Genomic DNA, 18,226 nt, shown 5'->3' on the forward strand with positions numbered 1-18,226 from the left:
CTAGGCGCCTCCTCCTCCTCCTCCTCCTCCTCCTCCTCCTCCTCCTTCTCCTTCCCTCCCCCGGCCCACCCCGCCCGGCCTGCGCGGTGGGCACCCGCCCCGGTCCGGCCTCCGCCCGCCCTCCCGCCGCCGCGCCCAGGGACGGCACCGCCGCCCGGCTGGGCTAGCGGCTTTCCGTGCGCCCCCGGCACACCCCGGTGCTTGGGGGTTCCCCGGGGCACCCCGAGGGCTGGAGGTAGTAACGTTGGCCACCCAAGGTTTTCTCCACCTCGCTGAAGCCACAATGCAACAATCTTTAGAGACCTCTGTTTTAGAAGATCTGGGACTTAGGAGGGAAGGGAAGCGAGGTGCCCGAGTGCCCCCGCGGCTTCAAGACCTGCTCCTGGGCTGCCCTCTTTCCAAACAGAACGCACACCCTTAGTTTAGGCCCTGCGTACCCGGGTCTCTGCCATCTGATTATCTGGCCTTCGGGGTAGAAAGCCGGGGGTGGAAATGGGGCTGGGGGCAAGTAGGGGAGAGAAGAAACCCTTCCAGGAATCCTGTCTGCATCTGTCCGTTTCCTCATTTCCTCCCAGCACGTTCTTTCTCATTCACAAGCACCCGGTCCCCTGTCTTTTCCTTCCTCCCAAGGGAGAAGGGCGGGCACTTGCCTCCTTTTCTTCAGGTGACTAGAAGCACCTCTTTGCTTCCATTTTCCCATCTACCCACCCACTCACCTAGACACCCCCATACGGCTCCCCAGCACCCAGGGGGCCCACAGGTTGCTTTGAAACAGGCAGGAGTGGGAGGGAGGCTGGAGGGAGCAGGGGACAGAAGGAGGGTGTGGACAGACGTCTCTGCTGTTCATCTTCCTTAAAGCATGTTGATCGGGTCAAGGTGATCAGGGCCCCACAGCGCCTTGAACCCTGGCGGGGGACAGCCTGGCCCTGGGGTACCCTGTTTGGGGAGGGGGTGGTGAACACACCAGGGGGCAGAGGGGGGTGGGTTTGATGGGGGAATTCATAAGGCCCTGCAAACAAGTAGAGCTGGGGATGGTTTATGGCTCTGGTGTCCAGGGACGGCGGCTCTGAGGTGACATTTTAAGATGAGACCTCGACTGTCAAGCCGAGAGCTGGAGACGGAATTTACTCGCAGGTGGGGGAGACGTCCGGGACCACGGGGACGCAGGCCCACCCGCTGCAGTTAGAGAACTGTGAGGGAGTTCCGGAAGGGCCCAGGCAGCTTCCTGAAGTGCTGGGAAACACTGAGGGACCTGTTATCAGGTGAATTAACACCCATTTCCATATCAACCGGGAAGGGCATGGGGAGTGTGCTGCCCAAACAGACTTAACCAGAGGTTTGAACATCTGGAACATTCTGGAGGGAAAACAAAACAAAACACAAAAAACTGAACGGACTCCATTTCCTTCAAATCTTAGTAGACAAGACGGGCCTTCCAGGGGCCACTTGAGCAGAAGTGGGTGTGAGGGCGACTGCTGTCCTCTCATAGGGCCAGAGAGGGAGGCTGAGCTTTCTGGAACATGAACACAGTAAGAGTCACCTTCTCCCCACATGCCCACAGGAGAGGACTTGCTTCAACTGCCCCCTTGGCTTGGCCGCCCCCGGGGGGTGTTAGGGTAGAGGCATGTGGGCTGTGTTGCACAATGGAAGGGTCCTCCTGACTTTTTTTTTAAATTTTGAGATTTTGCTCACGTTGAATTTTCTGCGTCCGTTTTGACCATCAACATGACCTTCACAAAGGAAAATCGTATTTGTAGTGATTTCCACACGTGGGACATTTCCACAAATTTTGTGTCGTCGGCGAGTGCCTCGCTCCCCTCACCCTGATCCTGGCTCCCTTGTGTCATTTGCATTCACCAGGAGTAAACTCAGTGACGATGCCCACGTAGGTTCCGGAAGTTTCCCTGCACCCGCACACACAGCCTCCCCTGAAATGGACTCTGTTGTGTGGAATAATGTTGGCGATGTGTGTACATTCAGGGGCAGGAAAAACTTGCCCGCGCTCCAAATGTCAAACACCCAGTGAGTGGCCCACACAGATGACCCTGGTGACCATGACCTCTGACCTCATCGGATCCACTACTGCAGGCTGGGGGCGGGGGCTGCCCGTCGACTGAAAGCTTGTACTGTAGAAGCTTCTAGTTCGCACAGAGCCAGATGGTCTACAAATGTCAAAGAGGGGAAGAAAGGTCAAAATTTCCATAAGTTAGCTTGAGCCAGGGGCCAGGGGGGTGGATGGGTGGATATCCTGGCACAGCTCGAGAGGACAGGGTTCTTGAACCTTTCCTGTGCGACCACCGGAAAGCCAGAGGAACAAGAAAGGGTGGTCTTTCAGGATCTAAGCATATGCTCTGGGCCAGGGGCTGCGGGCGGAGGCAGGGGCAGGAGGAGGCGGGTTTTCGGAGATGGGTGTGTGTTGCTAAGGCTTTTGGACTTCATCTACAGGAGATCGGGAATCTGCAGAGGTTTTGAAGTGGGTTTTAGGAATGATCTGATCCAAATTGCTTCCAAAGTTAGATCAAAGATAGGAGAGGAGAGAGACAGAGAGATTGGATATTTAATAGGAAAAAAGTAGATATTTAATAGAAAAGAGGTATTGGGGTACACAACAAGGGGTCCTAAGTGTATGTTCCATGCTAGAGAAAAGGATGGGCCCCCATACCACTCCCCTCACCACGGAACCCATTCATCCAGGACCTTGTGAGGTCACCAGCGTTTAAGAGCACGTGGTGGGGTGATCGCCAGCTCTGGGGACTCACCCAGCATCCAGGCATCCCAGCCTCAGGGGGACGTCCCCGGGCCCGCTTTGTGAGAAGGAAGCTCACTGCTCCGAGAAATGCCAGAGGATTAAAGGGAAGGGCACGCAGGAATAAAGGCTTTTTCACTGAGAGCCGTTGGCCACTTGTTCCAAGCGGCTTCGGAGAACGTTCATGGAGGTAGGGCCCTTCATTCACGGACAGCTTACAAAGGCCTCTGCACACGTTATTGTCTTGCCCTTGAACCCTGCAAACTACCCTGACGCCCCAAACGGATATGGATCCCTTCTATTTTAAAATAAAGCAGATCCAGCCAAGGAGGCTCAGAGAGGTTAAGCGACTTGCCAGAGGTCACACAGCTGCTCAGTAGGAAGCCAGATTGGAGGCTGCGAGGATGGATGTGGGGGAAGGCTGTCCGTGGGTCCCAAAGAATCATGAAATAGTGAAGCAGGAGGACAGAGGTTCTAATGCCTGACGATAAGGCAGGTCTGTGACCAGCAGAGGCCGTTCCAAAGCCAACAAGCCGTTTAGACAGTCATGCCAAAGACCCCAAAAGCCCAGGCTGAGTTGGAAGCAAAGATCTCACTCAAGTGACATGGTGATTGTTTACAGATCACTTCCCGCTCTTGCCAACGGCCCTGAAAGTGACTTGAGGACAAGGCTGGGCGCTCCTGTCCCCTGGGGGGCTGTGCGCACCAGACCAAACAAGTCTAGGGAATGGATAGTACCGACTCAACCCCCCCACCCCCGGGCAGATCCTGGTCACCCACACAGCAGTCCCTGGGGAGGTGCTGGCTGGTTGGTTTCATCAGACTTGTCTTGCTGCCGTGATCTGGAAAGACTGGAGAGTTGCATCACTTTCAGAGATGACAAGAGGGAAGCTCAGAGAGGGTAACTGTTTCACCTGAACTCACACAGCAGGGCCCCGCCCTAACTCTAACACTTCCCGGCTGTGTGACCTGGGCAATTGGCAATGCCCTGTCTGTGCCTCCGTGTCCGCTCCAGAAAACGGGGTTTAAATAAAGAGTTTGAATGAGGATTGACCCTACTGGGATTAAATATGGCTGGTGTAGGCTTCTAGGGCGGCCAGACTCGGGCTGTGCCTTTGGCACGACACCTGTGAAAATCTGCAGGCTTCGTGGCCAGCCTCGCTCTCAATCACGGCATCTCCTCGCCTGATTGAAGAGATCGAGGCAATCAGTAGACGAAGGACACACACGTATACACACAAACGTGTGCACACACAACGCAGTTGAATACAGCACACACACACACACACAGACCCAGACACACGTGTATGTGCATGTGTATTTGTTTTTACCTTAGGAGGAGAAGAGAAGGGGGTAAAATGTGAGCAAAGTCTTTCTCTTCTCCATGGAGAGCCCACAGATTCTGTCTTCCTTTAGGGAATCCGGGCTGGCAGTAAGCCCACGTTATTTAGCATTTGAAGGGAGCCTGGGGAGACTCTGAGTGGAGTTCCAAGGAGGCCCAGAGAGGAGGGCAGGGGGTTGGTTTTTCATCATAAGCTCTTGACAGCTCTTCCTTGAACTGTCCCCAAGGGTATGGGCTGCAAAGAGATGTGTCCTTCTTTCAGGGCCCAATGCTGCATGACTGTGACTTTGGGATCCTGTGTCCCGGACAGGGCCCGGGTCTGGGGTCTGGCCAGAGGATACCCCTCCCCGCCCGGCCCAAGGGGAGAATCAGATTGTCCCCAGCACCCTAGCTGCGTCCTCTGCGTGAGCCACAGCCGTCCCTGCCCAGGACACAGCTTCCATAATGACTCACGGCTTCATTTTTAGCTCGCGTCCTCCCCGCGCCCGCGGCTCTGTCTTGGCGGGGCAGCTGCCTGTCTGGGGGTCGGAGCCTGCCTCTGGTCGGTGCCCCCGGAGGACAGGGACCTGCGTCCGTCCCTGAGACCGGCTCTCACCCACCTGCCCGCGGAAGGGAGGGAAGCGGGGACAGAACATTCCCAAGGTGCGTGTGTAAGTGGGGGCATGTCCTTGGGCTGACATCTGAGTGTGTGTGCGTGTCTGGAACAACCCTTTGTGCGAAATAATGAAAACTCTGCCGACAACTTCCCGGCTTGGAATCCTGCTGCTCTCCCCCCTCCCCGCCCCCGAAGAGGGCTGGCTCGGGGGCTGGCTGCCTCCTGTCCCGGGCGCAGGCAGGGGAGCCCGCAGCTGAGTGCTGTCCCCGCTGCTAGCTCGCTGGTTCACACCTTGGGGTTTAAGGAGTTTTAGCTGAAAAGGTCTTTTCTTGCCAGTTTCTCCCAAGCTTGTGTAAACAAAAAACGTATTTATGTCCTCAGAGCACTTAATGGAGGCAGGGCAGGGATAAAATTCACTGATGGAGCATAGTAACAACACAGTCCTTCATGTCGGGAGGGGGCCGCCGGCCCAGGCCCGTGACGTGTACCTGGGGAAGCCAGGTCTCCCCTAATTTTGGTTTTATAAAGTTGAGAGAATACTTGCATCATTGGGGGACACGGTGACATATCTGGCCTCTTTCAGTCTCTTTCTCTCTCTCTCCCCCGTGGGCACGTGTGTCTGTGTGATCCCTGTGCATTGTCAGTTTCTCTGAACCCTTGAAAAGGGAGGGGCAGACATCGTGACACTCCAGCCCCCATACTTAAGTGACATCTTCTTTTTTTTTAATATTTTATTTATTTATTTGACAGAGAGAGATCACAAGTAGGCAGAGAGACAGGCAGAGAGAGAGGGAGGAGGAAGCAGGCTCCCTGCTGAACAGAGAGCCCGATGCAGGGCTTGATCCCAGGACCCTGAGATCATGACCCGAGCCGAAGGCAGAGGCTCAACCCACTGAGACATCCAGGCGCCCCTTAAGTGACATGTTTGAGAACAAAGCGATCTCCTACACAGAAACAATAGTGTGACCACACCAAAGGAATTCAACACTAGGGCAAAGATATTATACGACCTATATTTTATATCAACCCCCTTCTCCCCAGTTATCCCACTAAGGCCCCTGAAAGCTGCTTTCTTTTTCAATCCAGAGCCGTGGGAAGACAATTCCTCATGGGGCTTTTGTGCCCCCCATCCAGACTGTCATTTCAAGGATGTGTGTATGGAAAACAGCCTCAAAAGGTGGGGATAGTGTCTCCCTTCTGAGCAAAGGGTAGGTGTGCTCATGGTCCGGGATAAGAAAGATGATATCTAGCCCTGGGGAACAGATCAGGCAGGCTTGTGCCCATTATAAAACATTCGGGTTCCCTCCGCTCAGGCTTCCTCTGTTGCAATGACAGACAATGTGCGTGCAGGGGTCACTTGGCCTTCTTTGAGTGGCCCGGTCAGAACCCGGGCCTGAGAAATGGCCCAAGAAGATGTCATGATGCATCCTTAGCCTCTGACCCAGGAGCCCCATGTCTCCTGCCAGGTCCAGGTGCCAGTGGGGGTGCTAATCACTCAGCTGGTTGGGAAAGTGGAACCACAGATTCTTGACGGTCTGTGATTGTCCTTTTCAGACACAGGTGCGAGTCACTATGCCCCACAAATCATCACTTCTCTTTTACCTCCTTTAATCTAAGAGTCCCAGGCTTGCCTCTGTCTCTCCAGACAGTGATAATTTTGAGTTCAGTTCAGTAATTGTGCAGAAAGTCCCATGATCTGGGGCGCCTGGGTGGCTCAGTTGGTTAAGCATCTGCCTTCTGTTCAGGTCATGATTTCAAGGTCCTGGGATCGAGTCCCACATGGCGGTTAGGGGGATGGAAGGGGTCCCTGCTCAGCAGGAAGTCTGCTTAGTCCCTCTGCTCATCTCCCTGCTTGTGCTCTCTCTCTCTCTCTTTCTCAAACAAAATAAATAAAATCTTAAAAAAAAAAAGTCTCACAATCCGCATTTGTCTGATGGCTCCTTTGAGATTAGACTTGGGATGAACACATACATAAGAATCTTACAGGGTTGATGTTGGGTGCCCACAGAAGAAGGGACGTCACATCAGCTTGTCCCAGGATTGACCCCGCTAACATCTTGGCACCTGGACGAGGTGCCGTCTGCCCCGTGACCTCGTTGCGAAGTTACCTCACCCTTTGTGAAGGATCAGGAATCTGGGGGGAGATGCTGTGAGAGGCCACAGGCACAGCCTGTTCCCTGACAAGCTTTAACCCTTGCAAAGCCTGCTGGACCCACCTGTGGAGGGCGCTGGGCTGGGCGACAGCCCCCGTCCCCCAGCGATGGTGACATCCGCCTCCTGCAGAGCCCGACACGGTTTCTACTTGGGGGCCCTTTGCAAGTGTGCGGAACCTCATGAGTGGTGGGTGTTCGGGGCAGAAGGTGGATCCACGAGTCACCTTCCATAGGTTGCCTTTGACGCATTGGTGTCTCCACACCGCCCCTGTTACTACTTATCCAAGGGTCAGGGGTTGAGGTTCTCTTGTTCTTAAGCTGCGTTTGAATGCAAATGTCTTCAGGACTTGACTCAGCAGAATACATTCTGCGGAAGCCTCTTTTCTGCACACCCCACAACGCGGCAAATCTACAAAGGCCACACGTTCCGGCTTCTCCCGAATGTGGGCCACCACCGAAGTGGGCTCCAGATCACCTCCTCTGACCGGAAACTCTGCTACCAGCCTGTCTACCCGAACCTGTAATGCCAAAATATCACTGATGGATGGAGAAGGTTGGGGGCAATGGAAAATTATTACAAAGGAGTCCTCCCAAAAGGGCCTCGACTTTCAAGGGGCATCACAGTAGATTCTCAGTGACTCCCACCGTCGTCTGGAGCTCCGTTGGAGGAAAGAGGCCGACAGCTCTGTGCGCATTAAAAATAACCCAAGACTGAGTCTAGCTTGGTCAGAGCCAAGGCGAGACCGGAGTGGTTGGGAGGCACGCCTAGGAAGGAGCGGGCACTCCCCGGGCTCCTGCCAAAGTTGGAGCCCGGAGAGACCAAGGGAGGGAGCGTAGCATCAGGGGCCCAGGGGCCCCTCGCAGGCGCCCCTCCGGGTGAGAACATCGCAGAGCAGGGCAGACAAACACATTTCTAGTCCTTCCTCAAGGAAGACACAGGTCTGGGCAGATAGTCTGGTTGTGTGGGGTTCAGTGGAAAGTGAAGACAAAGGGCATGGAGAGGGAAGCAAAGAAAGGCTCCCGCTCCTGGCGTGATGCCTGGGGGCCTGAGGGAGGGCAGAGACCGCATCAGACGCCGGGGCGGGGCGGGGAGGTGGTGCGTGCACGGCTCAGGGGAGGCGAGGGCACAGCCATGCTGGCCGTGCACTGCCGAGATGCCAAGGGAAAGGGAGAGGGGCTTCCTGACATCCCTTCAAGCCACAGTTTTTAGCTGAGCCCCTACTGGATACCCGGCACTGGGGATACAACTACAGACAAGTCAAACCTGACCCCCATTTTATGGCGTTTCCAGTGGGGGCTGGGGGAAGAAAAATAAGTAATTAAGATAGTTTCAGAGTTATAATACTATACACATAAAATGGGATGTTGGGATGGAGAGTAACCAGGACTGCTTCAGATGGGGGCGGCGGGGGGGCCAGGAACGTCAAGGAAGCCGGTAAAAAGGGACTAGCTCAGAGAAAGCCTAGCAGAGGACACTGAAGGTGCAAAGGCCCTGAGGCTGCCACAAACTCAAGGTGGGCTTTCTAAGGGGAAGCATGTAAGGAGAGGCAGAGACAGGAGGATAGGATGGGGACTATGAAAATGGGTGAGGCCAGTCCTGAAGGACTGGAGGAACAGGGACAGGTTAGGAGAACCCCTGCGCTGTGCGCGCATGGAGGAGGAATGGGAGGTGGGCGTACGTGAAGAGCAGGCCACGTTGCCTTTGCTCCTGAGGGATTCCGACTTGTCTCTGCGCGCCGGACCTGGCTTCCTTGCCAGTGTTGTGTGTGTGTGTGTGTGTCTGTGTGTGTGTGTGTGTGTGTGTGTGTGTGTGTGGTTCTTATTTCGGGAACTGGATTATAAACGTCTCCAAGGCCGAGCACATGCCTTCTTTTTCCTCTTTCCGTACGGCGCGTTGCACGGGGCTCTGTCCGCTGTCGTTTGAATGAAGGGGTGGATGGACCACAGGTGGGTGGAAGGATGGACGGATTCTCCACCTAGCACGCGTCTCTCTGCAGTTAGTCTTGTCGTTCCTAGTTAGCTCAGGTGCATCCGTATTTTGCGTGCACCCGTGTGAGGCACAGAAGTGAGCACGCACGCTCACTTAGCTCACAAAACATTTCGAACACTCGGGCTTTTCTAAAGCAAGGATCAGCAAGAGCCCTGTGCCTTCCATGGACACAGCAACCCAGAGACGAACAGGAACCAGGAGGTGATGTCGGAAAGAGGAGGAGGCAGAGGAGGGAAGCGAGGCGAGCTGGCTAGTGGGGGACACGGCTGGAGAGGGCACTTATGTGTGGCCACAAGATTGAGCTCTGACTCTTGGCATGCGGCTGGGGTCGATATGCCCTCTCGGGAAGCCTGGGCCACAAAAGCTTCTCTCGATCCCTCCCCCATCCCTGGCTGAGCGGGGAGGACCCCAAAGATGTCAGGGAGGATGGAGCCCCCCGCTGCAGGTCCCCAAACCACGGTGTGGACAAGCACCACCGGGGGACCGCCATCCAGGCCCTGAGACCAGAGGTGGCGTGTGGCCCGCCGCTCACGCTGCTTCCCCTCCAGTACGGAAGAGGAGGGGAAGGTGAGAAGTAGGGGCGCTTCCTTCATACAGCAGATCCCGAAGAAGGAACATCGGCTGGGTGGGTCTCGGTGCCACCTTGCAGGACACAGGACAGGGAAGTGAAGTGATCGTCTCTGGGACCCGCCTGGTGGATTCTCACATGACACCCGATGCAAAGCTGCTTGATGTGGGGTCCAAAAGTCCATGTTGTATTATTACTATTTTTAAGATTTTTTAAATTTATTTGACACAGAGAGAGAGAGAGAGAGAGAGCACAAGCAGGGGGAGCCGCAGAGGGAGAAGCAGACTCTCCCACTAAGCAGGAAGCCTGATGCGGGACTCGATCCCAGGACCCCAGGATTGTGACCTGAGCCGAAGGCAATCGCTTAATAACGGAGCCACCCAAACATCCCCCAAATTCTGTATTTTAAAAATGAACGGATTAAAAAAGAAGGAGAGGTTTGATGGGAACATCATCTTGAAAAAAAAAAAAAAAAAAAAACTGAAGCGGTAAAAATCCCAAAGGAGCGAACGTCATCGTCTCACCACGTGCGGAAAGGCTGCCTTCGCCCTCAAGCAGACCGACGACGCGGGGTGACTGCTCTTCTCCCAGCCGCGTCTTCTCCCAGCGAACTTTCCTCCGGGCACCTCCCTCCCTTCCTGTCTGACTTGTTGGCAGCTCCATGCTCCATCGCTATTTCCATCGGCTTCTCTCAATCTTCTCAGATTGAGCTCATTGTCTTACAGGGTTGACTCAATGTCCTTCAAGTGACTGCCGGATGCAAAGAGCCCTTGTCACCGCCCTCCCACAGCAGACAGGTTCCAAAGGGCACCTCTTTCTTTGCTCCCCTGGGGCATCCCAAACATCCATCCCATCCTCCTGTCTCTGTGTCCCCCATTCGGTCCCGCTGAGGGACTTTAAAAAAGTGGCACCTTGCAGAGGTGGGGGTGGGGGGGAACCTTCCGTGGAACTTCAAGGTCAGCCTGCCACAGCAGCAGAGGCCTGAGAGGCTGACCCGCTTCTTCTGGGAGCTTCCCAGCAGCTGTTTACCCTGACGCCAGGCCATCCGCTGTGTTTCCTACTACTGTTTTTCTAGCCTACTTAGCTATTCAGGGGGAAAATATCACAGTGGGTAGGAAGTTTTTGCTCAAAAGCCAAACAAAGAGAAGAAAAACAAGAGCAAAGGGAAAGAAGGTTTAAAAAAAAAAAAAAAAAGAGAAAGCCTTTGAGAAACACCGAATGCTCTAGTTAAGCAAATAATTTCCTAGGGCTTCTTCACGTACAAGGAAACCTGATAGCCACGAAAATAAATCCAAGTTAAAGAAAATTATCCCCCCCACTAAACCCCCCATTCCAGATTTACTTCCTGTGCCCTCGCTAGAGTTTGCCCACGGTGGGGCTCCTGGCACCTGCCGGCGCTGAGGGCCCGGGGAAGACGGCATAGAAGCCAGCTGGTTAGAATGCTGGGCACATCTGGAAGCTTCTGAGACCCTCTCCTCGTGCTTGGGCTCCGGAAGCAGATTTCCTGCTGTCCTTCTTCGTACCCTGGCTTCTAATCAAAAAGGAAGAGGAAGGTGAGGAAGTGTTTGACTCGAAACCACCGGCTAGATTTTCCTCACCATTTAGGGCTTTGTTCAATGTCATCTCCTCAGGGTGCCTACCTGCCTAGTCGCCCCTCCTTCCCTCCCCAGCCCCAGACTCCCCCTCGCTCCCTCCCTCCACGGACCCCCAGATCCTATAGACTTTCTCTGAAATGCCTCAAAGTTCTGTCCCTTTGTCCCCAACACTGGGGCCATGCCCAAGTTCAAAATCAAATCACCCCTCCTCGGGGCGCCTGGGTGGTTCAGAGGGTTAAAGCCTCTGCCTTCGGCTCGGGTCATGATCCCAGGGTCCTGGGATGGAGCCCCATGTCGGGCTCTCTGCTCAGTGGGAAGCCTGCCTCCTCCTCTTTCTCTCTCTCTCTCTCTCTCTCTCTCTCTCTGCCTGTGATCTTTGTCTGTCAAATAAATAAAATCTTAAAAAAAAAAAAAAAAAGCTGTTCAAATCACCCCTCCTCTGGACCCATGAAATCACTTCCTAATGGACCCTTGCTTGTTCTCCCCTCCTGCTTGGCCCCGCCTGTCTTCCTCCCGCTGGTTGAGGGATCCTTCAAAATTCAAGGACACCCTTTTTTAAACCTCCAGCGGAGGTTGTGCTCTGAGATAAGGAGATAAGGAGGTTAATTTACATGAGATAATGCACTGAAAACACTTCGCAAAGAGTCTAGCACATCCTAAATGCTCCAGGCAATAGTATTATCCCAATTTTGATCTCATAAGACCTCATTCGAGGTGCTTCCACTCTGCCCCGCCCCACCCCCCAACCCCCCAGCCCCTTTCCACATTCCTGCTGTGGTGTTGTCCCCAGGACACGCCATGCCTTTTTGTGTCAGGGTTTTGATGTATGTTCCTTCTGCTTGGAACACCCTCCTTGCTAGAAAACGTGGGAGTGTGTTTCGGGGGCGGAGGGATGTCTCCAAATCTTATGGCCACTTTCTTTCTTTCTTTTTTTTTTTTAAAGATTTTATTTATTCATTTGACAGATAGAGATCACAAGCAGGCAGAGAGGCAGGCAGAGAGAGAGGAGGAAGCGGGCTTCCCGCTGAGCAGAGAGCCCAATGCGGGGCTCCATCTCAGGACGCTGGGATCATGACCCAAGCAGAAGGCAGAGGCTTTAACCCAGCCACGGAAAGGGATAGAGGAAATTTAAATGCGTATCACTAAGCGAAAGAAGCGAATCTGAAAAGGCTGGGTCTGTATAGGACATTCTGGAAAACGCAAAACCGTGGAGATGATCAGTGGTTGTCAGGGGCTGGGGTCCGGGGGAGGGTGAGCAGCGGGAGCGCTGGGGGCTTGGGGGGCAGTCAACTCTTCTGTATAAGAGTGTAAAGGCAGATGCATGACCTTATGCCTTTGTTAAAGCCCCTAGAGGAGAGTGGGTGGAACAGGAGAGGCCTCTTGATGTCCGCTAGTAACAATGTGTCAAATACCGGTTCATCAACTGTTTCCAGCGCAGCGCTCCAGTGTAAGACCTCGGTAACAGGGGCATCGTCTGAGCGGGAGCAGGTACTCGGGCAGGCTCTGCTCACGTTTCTGCAAACCTGGAAGTGCTCTACATAACAGTTTATTAATTCAAAACAAAACAAAAAAGACACCTCTTCCACTTAAGGAGTCTGAGTTTGAATTCTGCCTCTGCCACTCACGGTACACATCACCATCTAATGTATTACTATTGTTTGGACCAGTTCCTTAGGCCCTCTGAGCCTCAGTTTCCTCATCTGTAAAATGGGGCCATGATAGCGTCAATGCCATAGAGCTGCTGTAGGGGTACAGCGAGTCGGCATTGGCACAGACGGGCTATGCGGTGCCCTATGCCTTTAGCCATTGTCATGTGACCCCGGCAGTGACGTCAAGGGTGATGTGTAATGTGGGCAGTGGGGGGGAGGGCGCAGAGCGGGTGGGGATGCCACCATCACCACCTGTGCCCCCAGAGCAGACGGAACCAGGCAGCTGAGAACCCAGTAGTACCTGGGGTCTGGTTCCCTTCTCCTAGACGGGGGGAGCTTGTCCGGTCTCCCTGGACAGAAGGCTGAAGCCTGGAAAGCTCCAGCAGCCCATTCCGTTTGGCCGAAGAGGGACAAGGTCTCAGCCAGGCAAATCCGCCGTTCCTGAAGGGCTCAGCAGGGCCAGAGCCGAACCCAGGATGACGCAGGGCGGGCAGCCCCAGGCTCGGGACCCACGCTGGTTGCTCCAGACTCTCTCGGAGGCCACTTGGGACCCCTCTGCCCGTCCTGCTCTGGCTGCTTGCGACGCCGATGGCCTTGCCCAGGTGTGTGAAGGTGCAGGGTTGGGGAGGGGGCACATGCAGGAGCCCGCCTCGCCCCCGTGCATGCGAAACCCAGGAGGGCGGCGAGTGAATGTCCACGGGGGCTGAGGGTGGGGTCTGCTGTTGAAGGAAATGCTTCCCCTTCCAGTCTTCCTGGGGGACAGTTCTGAGGTTGCATTTCCTGGGTTGTCAGAAAGCCCCGTTGGATGGTCCACTAGACCACGAGGATCCTCATTGGTGCCCCCTCCTTCCCGGCTTCTCTTCTCCCCATCCCCCGCTCCTGTTCTCTGGGACCACAGCCCCAGCGAACTACCTGCTCGTGAGCCTCCATCCCCATCTCCACTTTAGGGCTGAACCTAGGCTAAGACACCAGCTGCCCCAAATGATTCCTAGTCTGTTAAGCACGAATGCACACACACACACACACACACACACACACACACACACACACACAGTTGTGTTCCCGCCCCCTCCCCAACACAAATCAAACCCCATCGACAAGGAGAAGATTTCCCACAAAGAGGCCAAGGAAGCGGAACCAGCTCCCCAGGGGCAGAGTGGGACGGGCCTTGGGCTGTCTGTGACCCTGACCACAGGTGAGGTGGGGGGTGTACAATCAGTGGGGACATGGAGGTTTCTGGAGGAGGGGAGGGGTGGGGTCTGGCGGACGGGCCATAGACGTGCGCCCTAAATTACGAGATTTTCCCTCTGGCTGTGGGATGAATGCAGCCTCAGACAGAGGCCGCCCCACAGCTGTTTGCGGCCGGGGGGCCCCGTGGCAGGCCAGTGACTTTGAAACAGGGGATCGGAATGGAATTTGACAAAGGGGCCACTGTCTTTGAGGGAACTTGACATGAGCCCAGCAGAGCCCGAGTGGCGGGAGTTTGCACAGCTGCAGCTGGGAGCAAACATGGACTTGGAGCTGACCTGGGCCCATGGCTTTGGGCATTAAACCTGACACTTTCCAGATGCACCGAGCCCTCCCTTTGGCACCAGCCACAGCACTCTGTCCCCAGGTACACACACACACACACACACACTCACACTCATGACTCGGTTCTGTCAATGCCGCCTTGTGCTGGAGACCCCAGGCCTCTCCTGTAAGCTCCACGCCCAGACCTGAAGGTGAGCCTCCCCCCCCGACCCCCCCGCCACCATGCTGAGCTGGAGATTTACGAGCTGGATTTCAAAATAGTTCAAGTTCAAAGTCGGCTCAGCAGCAGCTGCCACTCCGACTGCCACCATTCTTCAGGCCTGGCTCCAGGTTGGGTGGTGAAGGGATGCTGAGCTTGCCTTCCAGAAGGTTCTTTTCAAGCAGAGGAAGGGTGAACCCTGAGATCCCCAGGACCAGGCAAAGGGGAGGTCTAGCCAGAGTTTGGGGGTACAAGAGGGTATCCTACAATGCCATTCCTTCTCAGTCCCCATCTGGGCTCTGTGTACAGGCAAGGACAGGCCATGTGTGGACCCCAGCTGCCCTGGGAGCCCCGGGGGTGGGGTTTGCAAACCCCTGCTGTGGCACAAGTGTTCCTTGGCTCCCGCCACTCTGGAAATTACTCCACTCAGCAGCCCTGATTGGAAGGTGGGGGACAGCCATGTGCTAGAACTCCACAGTGCTGGGGCCCATGTGACAGAGGTGGGCTGGGACACTTGGACATTCCCTTGGGCAGGAGGCGACTTCCTTGGCTGGACGACTCCCCAGGCACGACCCCACCTTGGGGCCTCTGAGCTCACACAGGCAGGAAAAGCCAGGCAGGGGCCCCAAGTCCAGGAGGCCGTGGCCTCCCCGTGGGGCGAGATACATGGGAAGTCGTCCTCCTCACCCTGGCTGGCTCGTGGAGGCTCCTGCGGGGTGGAAAGTAAAATGCAGGGGAGGGGACAAGTTGTAAGGAGTCCTTGCTGAGTCAACAGCCCTGACTCACAGGGTGTGTTTCCTCCTGGGACAAACCTCCGAGGACACTGGAGACGCTCGTCCTCTCGGAGGAGCCGGAAAGGAGTGCCAGGAGGCTCAGGGGGCCCAGCGATCCGCTCCAGCAGCCCCAGGAAGCAGCGAACCCCGCTTCCATCCCCCCTTTATTCATGCGCGCCCTTCGGTGGGCTCTGGGGGTAGAATACAGCATTGCTCTATCGTCCTCACTTTCACTGGGGTGTCGCGCTCGCATGTCAGGGACACACACCTCACACGTCCATCTTAACGCATTTTGTGTGTGTAGACACCGATGTGACCCCGGCTCGGCCAAGATGCGGCTCATGTCCGTAACCCGGAGACCCTCACCCCTGCTCCCCCATCACACTCCCCAGGGTCCCGACCCTGTGTACTTTGACCATCACCGATGACTTTTGCCTAAAGACAAATGAAGATTAATCTTTTTTTTTTTTTTTTGCCTAAAGATGGATAGAACAACTTAGTAAAATGTAAATGACGTCCTCTAACCTCTAACCTGTGCTTTTTTAAATATCAGCTTCTTTCTATCAGAATAATATGTTTGAGATTTACCCCTATTGTAGAAGAGAATAACGGGATTGGGTTGAGATCCAAGATTCCCCGGGGCCCGGGGGCACCATTTACAGTGGGTGGCGGGATGGAACCTGTCTAGGGTCCTTCAGTTAGTAAGCGGCGGGGCCAGGATTCACGCGGAGCTCCAGAGGTGTGTGCGTCTACACGGGACTCCTGCCCCCAAACTCTGCGCCTGGCACGGCTGGGGAGCCTTCTGCACGCAGGAGCCCAGACCTGGGCCCCTGGGATCGAACGCTGGCTCACCACCCGGCCGGCTCCTTCCCAAGCGCTCCTTGTCTCGGCGGCTCCAGCTGCTCTAACGGGAGCTGGTCCCCTGGGCGTCCAGACGGGCGAGTTCCAGAGGCTGGAAGCCTGAGATCTGGGCGCCCGTGTGGTCGGCTTCCTGGCCGCGTCCTCTTCCTGGCCGTTCCTTCTTTTGCCCTCACACTGTGCAGAGAGACTGAAGAGCAAGCTGTCTGGGGTCTCTTATTGGGGCCTGAATCTCATCATAAGGGTCCCCCAGTCAGGACGCCATCGCCTCCCGGAGGCCCCACCCTCTGGTACCAGTGTACTGGGGGCTGGAGTTCCTACCTGTGAGTTTTGAGGGCGACATAAACATTCTATCCATAGCAGTCATGCTGGAAACAGGGTCTGGAGCCTTCAAGACAATCATCAGACAGGTTCTTTATTGCGTTGAGGGGCGGTTAACCCTTTCATGGCTGCTAACTGCCAGGGAGGCAGGGGATGAGTGCCCCCAGGAATCACCGCAGCGGGTCTGGCCACCCTCGACCCAGGGCCGTGCAGGGAGGACTCCAGGCTGAGAAGGCCCCAGTTTGAGTCCTGGAGCTCTGTCCATGTTGTTCGATGGGGAGCCCTGGTGTGGGCTGGGTCCCTCTCCTCCCACGGGAGGCCATGTCCCCAAGGCTCTGGGGAGCCCCTCTCCCAGCTCCCAGCTCCTCTGGGCTCTAGAGATCTGGCCTGTCCCACCACCCAGACCAGCTCGCAGGGCCTGGCGTGAAGCAGACCATTCATTCCCCTTCCCCACCGACAGACCACCCTACCTCACACTTCTCCTCTGGCCACCCCCAGAGCTCTGAACCTTCCTTTTGTGAGAAAACAGAGCTTTTTGGAGCACTGGAAAGACACAGAGCCCTGCCTGAGGACAGGAGTTGGTGGGGAAGGTGTCTTCTGGGGAAGGAATGAGCAAAGGGAAATTCAGAGCCGCGGCTCTCAGAGAAACCAGGCTGGCGGGCCCGGCTCGTTCACGGGTGTGGACAAGACACCGGATAGAGACTCTGTCACCAGCAGCCTGCTTGGCACTAGCGAGTGTGAGCCTCTGTGGCCAGAGCATCTGATGAACGCAGCCCAATTAAACACTGAAGTCCCGTGACAGGAGCTTTCATGAGTTGATAACACGGTCACACACGTGTGCACACACACGTACACACACAGGGGCAAACCACTGACAAATAGGGCCCATAGTGGGTTGAGTTGTGTTCACCTCCCAAAAGATACGTTCAACTCCTGACCCCGGGACCTGAGAGCAAGACCTTATTTGGGGACTGTCTGCAGATTCGATTGAGTTAAGATGGGGTCTGCGGGGGTCGGACGGCTGGTGTCCCCCAAGAAGGCCATGTGAAGACTCTCATAGGGAGGAGGCCACGTGTCCCGTGACTCGGTTTCCTCCCCTGTGAAATGGACGGTAGTGGTGCCCAAGTCTCCTTGGGCTGCTGCAGGGATTAACCGGCTTTCAGCCCGTGTCCGGCTCTGTAACGGCGCCTGGCCTCCGGCAGGCACGCGGTTCGTGGTGTGAACCGTTACCTCCGAAGCGTGATGCTTGCTTCCGGCTGGTGCCCCGGGCACTGAGCATGACTCAGTCGTGCCTCAGGCTCCCCACTTCCACCAAATCCTCAGGGGACATTTATAATGAGAACAGCTTCTGTGCCTGGTGTTGAATTCCCAGAGCCATGACCACAGCAGCAACAGAATAATCCGGAACCCAGCACACGGCATAGGCTGAGAGCACGCCCTTCTCTGTGTCTATACCACTAGGAGATCTCCGTGAAGCGTGTGGTTAGGGGGATGGAACAGTCAGTGAGACTCCTGGCCTCTTGGAAGCACCAAGCCCTTCCTCACTGGCTGGGCTAAACGCCCTTCCCTCCCGCACGAAAGTTCTACAGGCCTCTCTTCCTTAAAATAAACCTTCTGCTGTCTTCAAGCACGCGGAGATAAGGCAACTGCCGCTGCCCTTGGCCCCCTGCCCCCGAATTCAGCAAGTACAGCCCCTTTCTGCAGAGCCCAAGCCCACTGCCCCCAGCCGCCCCAGCCTGGCCTTTGGACCAGGAAGACCCTCTGGGAGGCCAGAGCTGCACCCAGGCCTCTTTGCAGAGTCGGCTCCGCCTGACCCCGTGCCTGTGCCTGCATGAGCTGGGGCTGGGGGCTTGGCCCTGGCACGGCCCCCCGCCCCCCCTCCCTTGGGCTCCCTGCACAAAGCT

This window comes from Enhydra lutris, unplaced genomic scaffold (assembly GCF_002288905.1).
Source record: "Enhydra lutris kenyoni isolate GAN:26980312 unplaced genomic scaffold, ASM228890v2 scaffoldscaffold46, whole genome shotgun sequence".
In the NCBI taxonomy this organism is placed as follows: domain Eukaryota; kingdom Metazoa; phylum Chordata; class Mammalia; order Carnivora; family Mustelidae; genus Enhydra; species Enhydra lutris.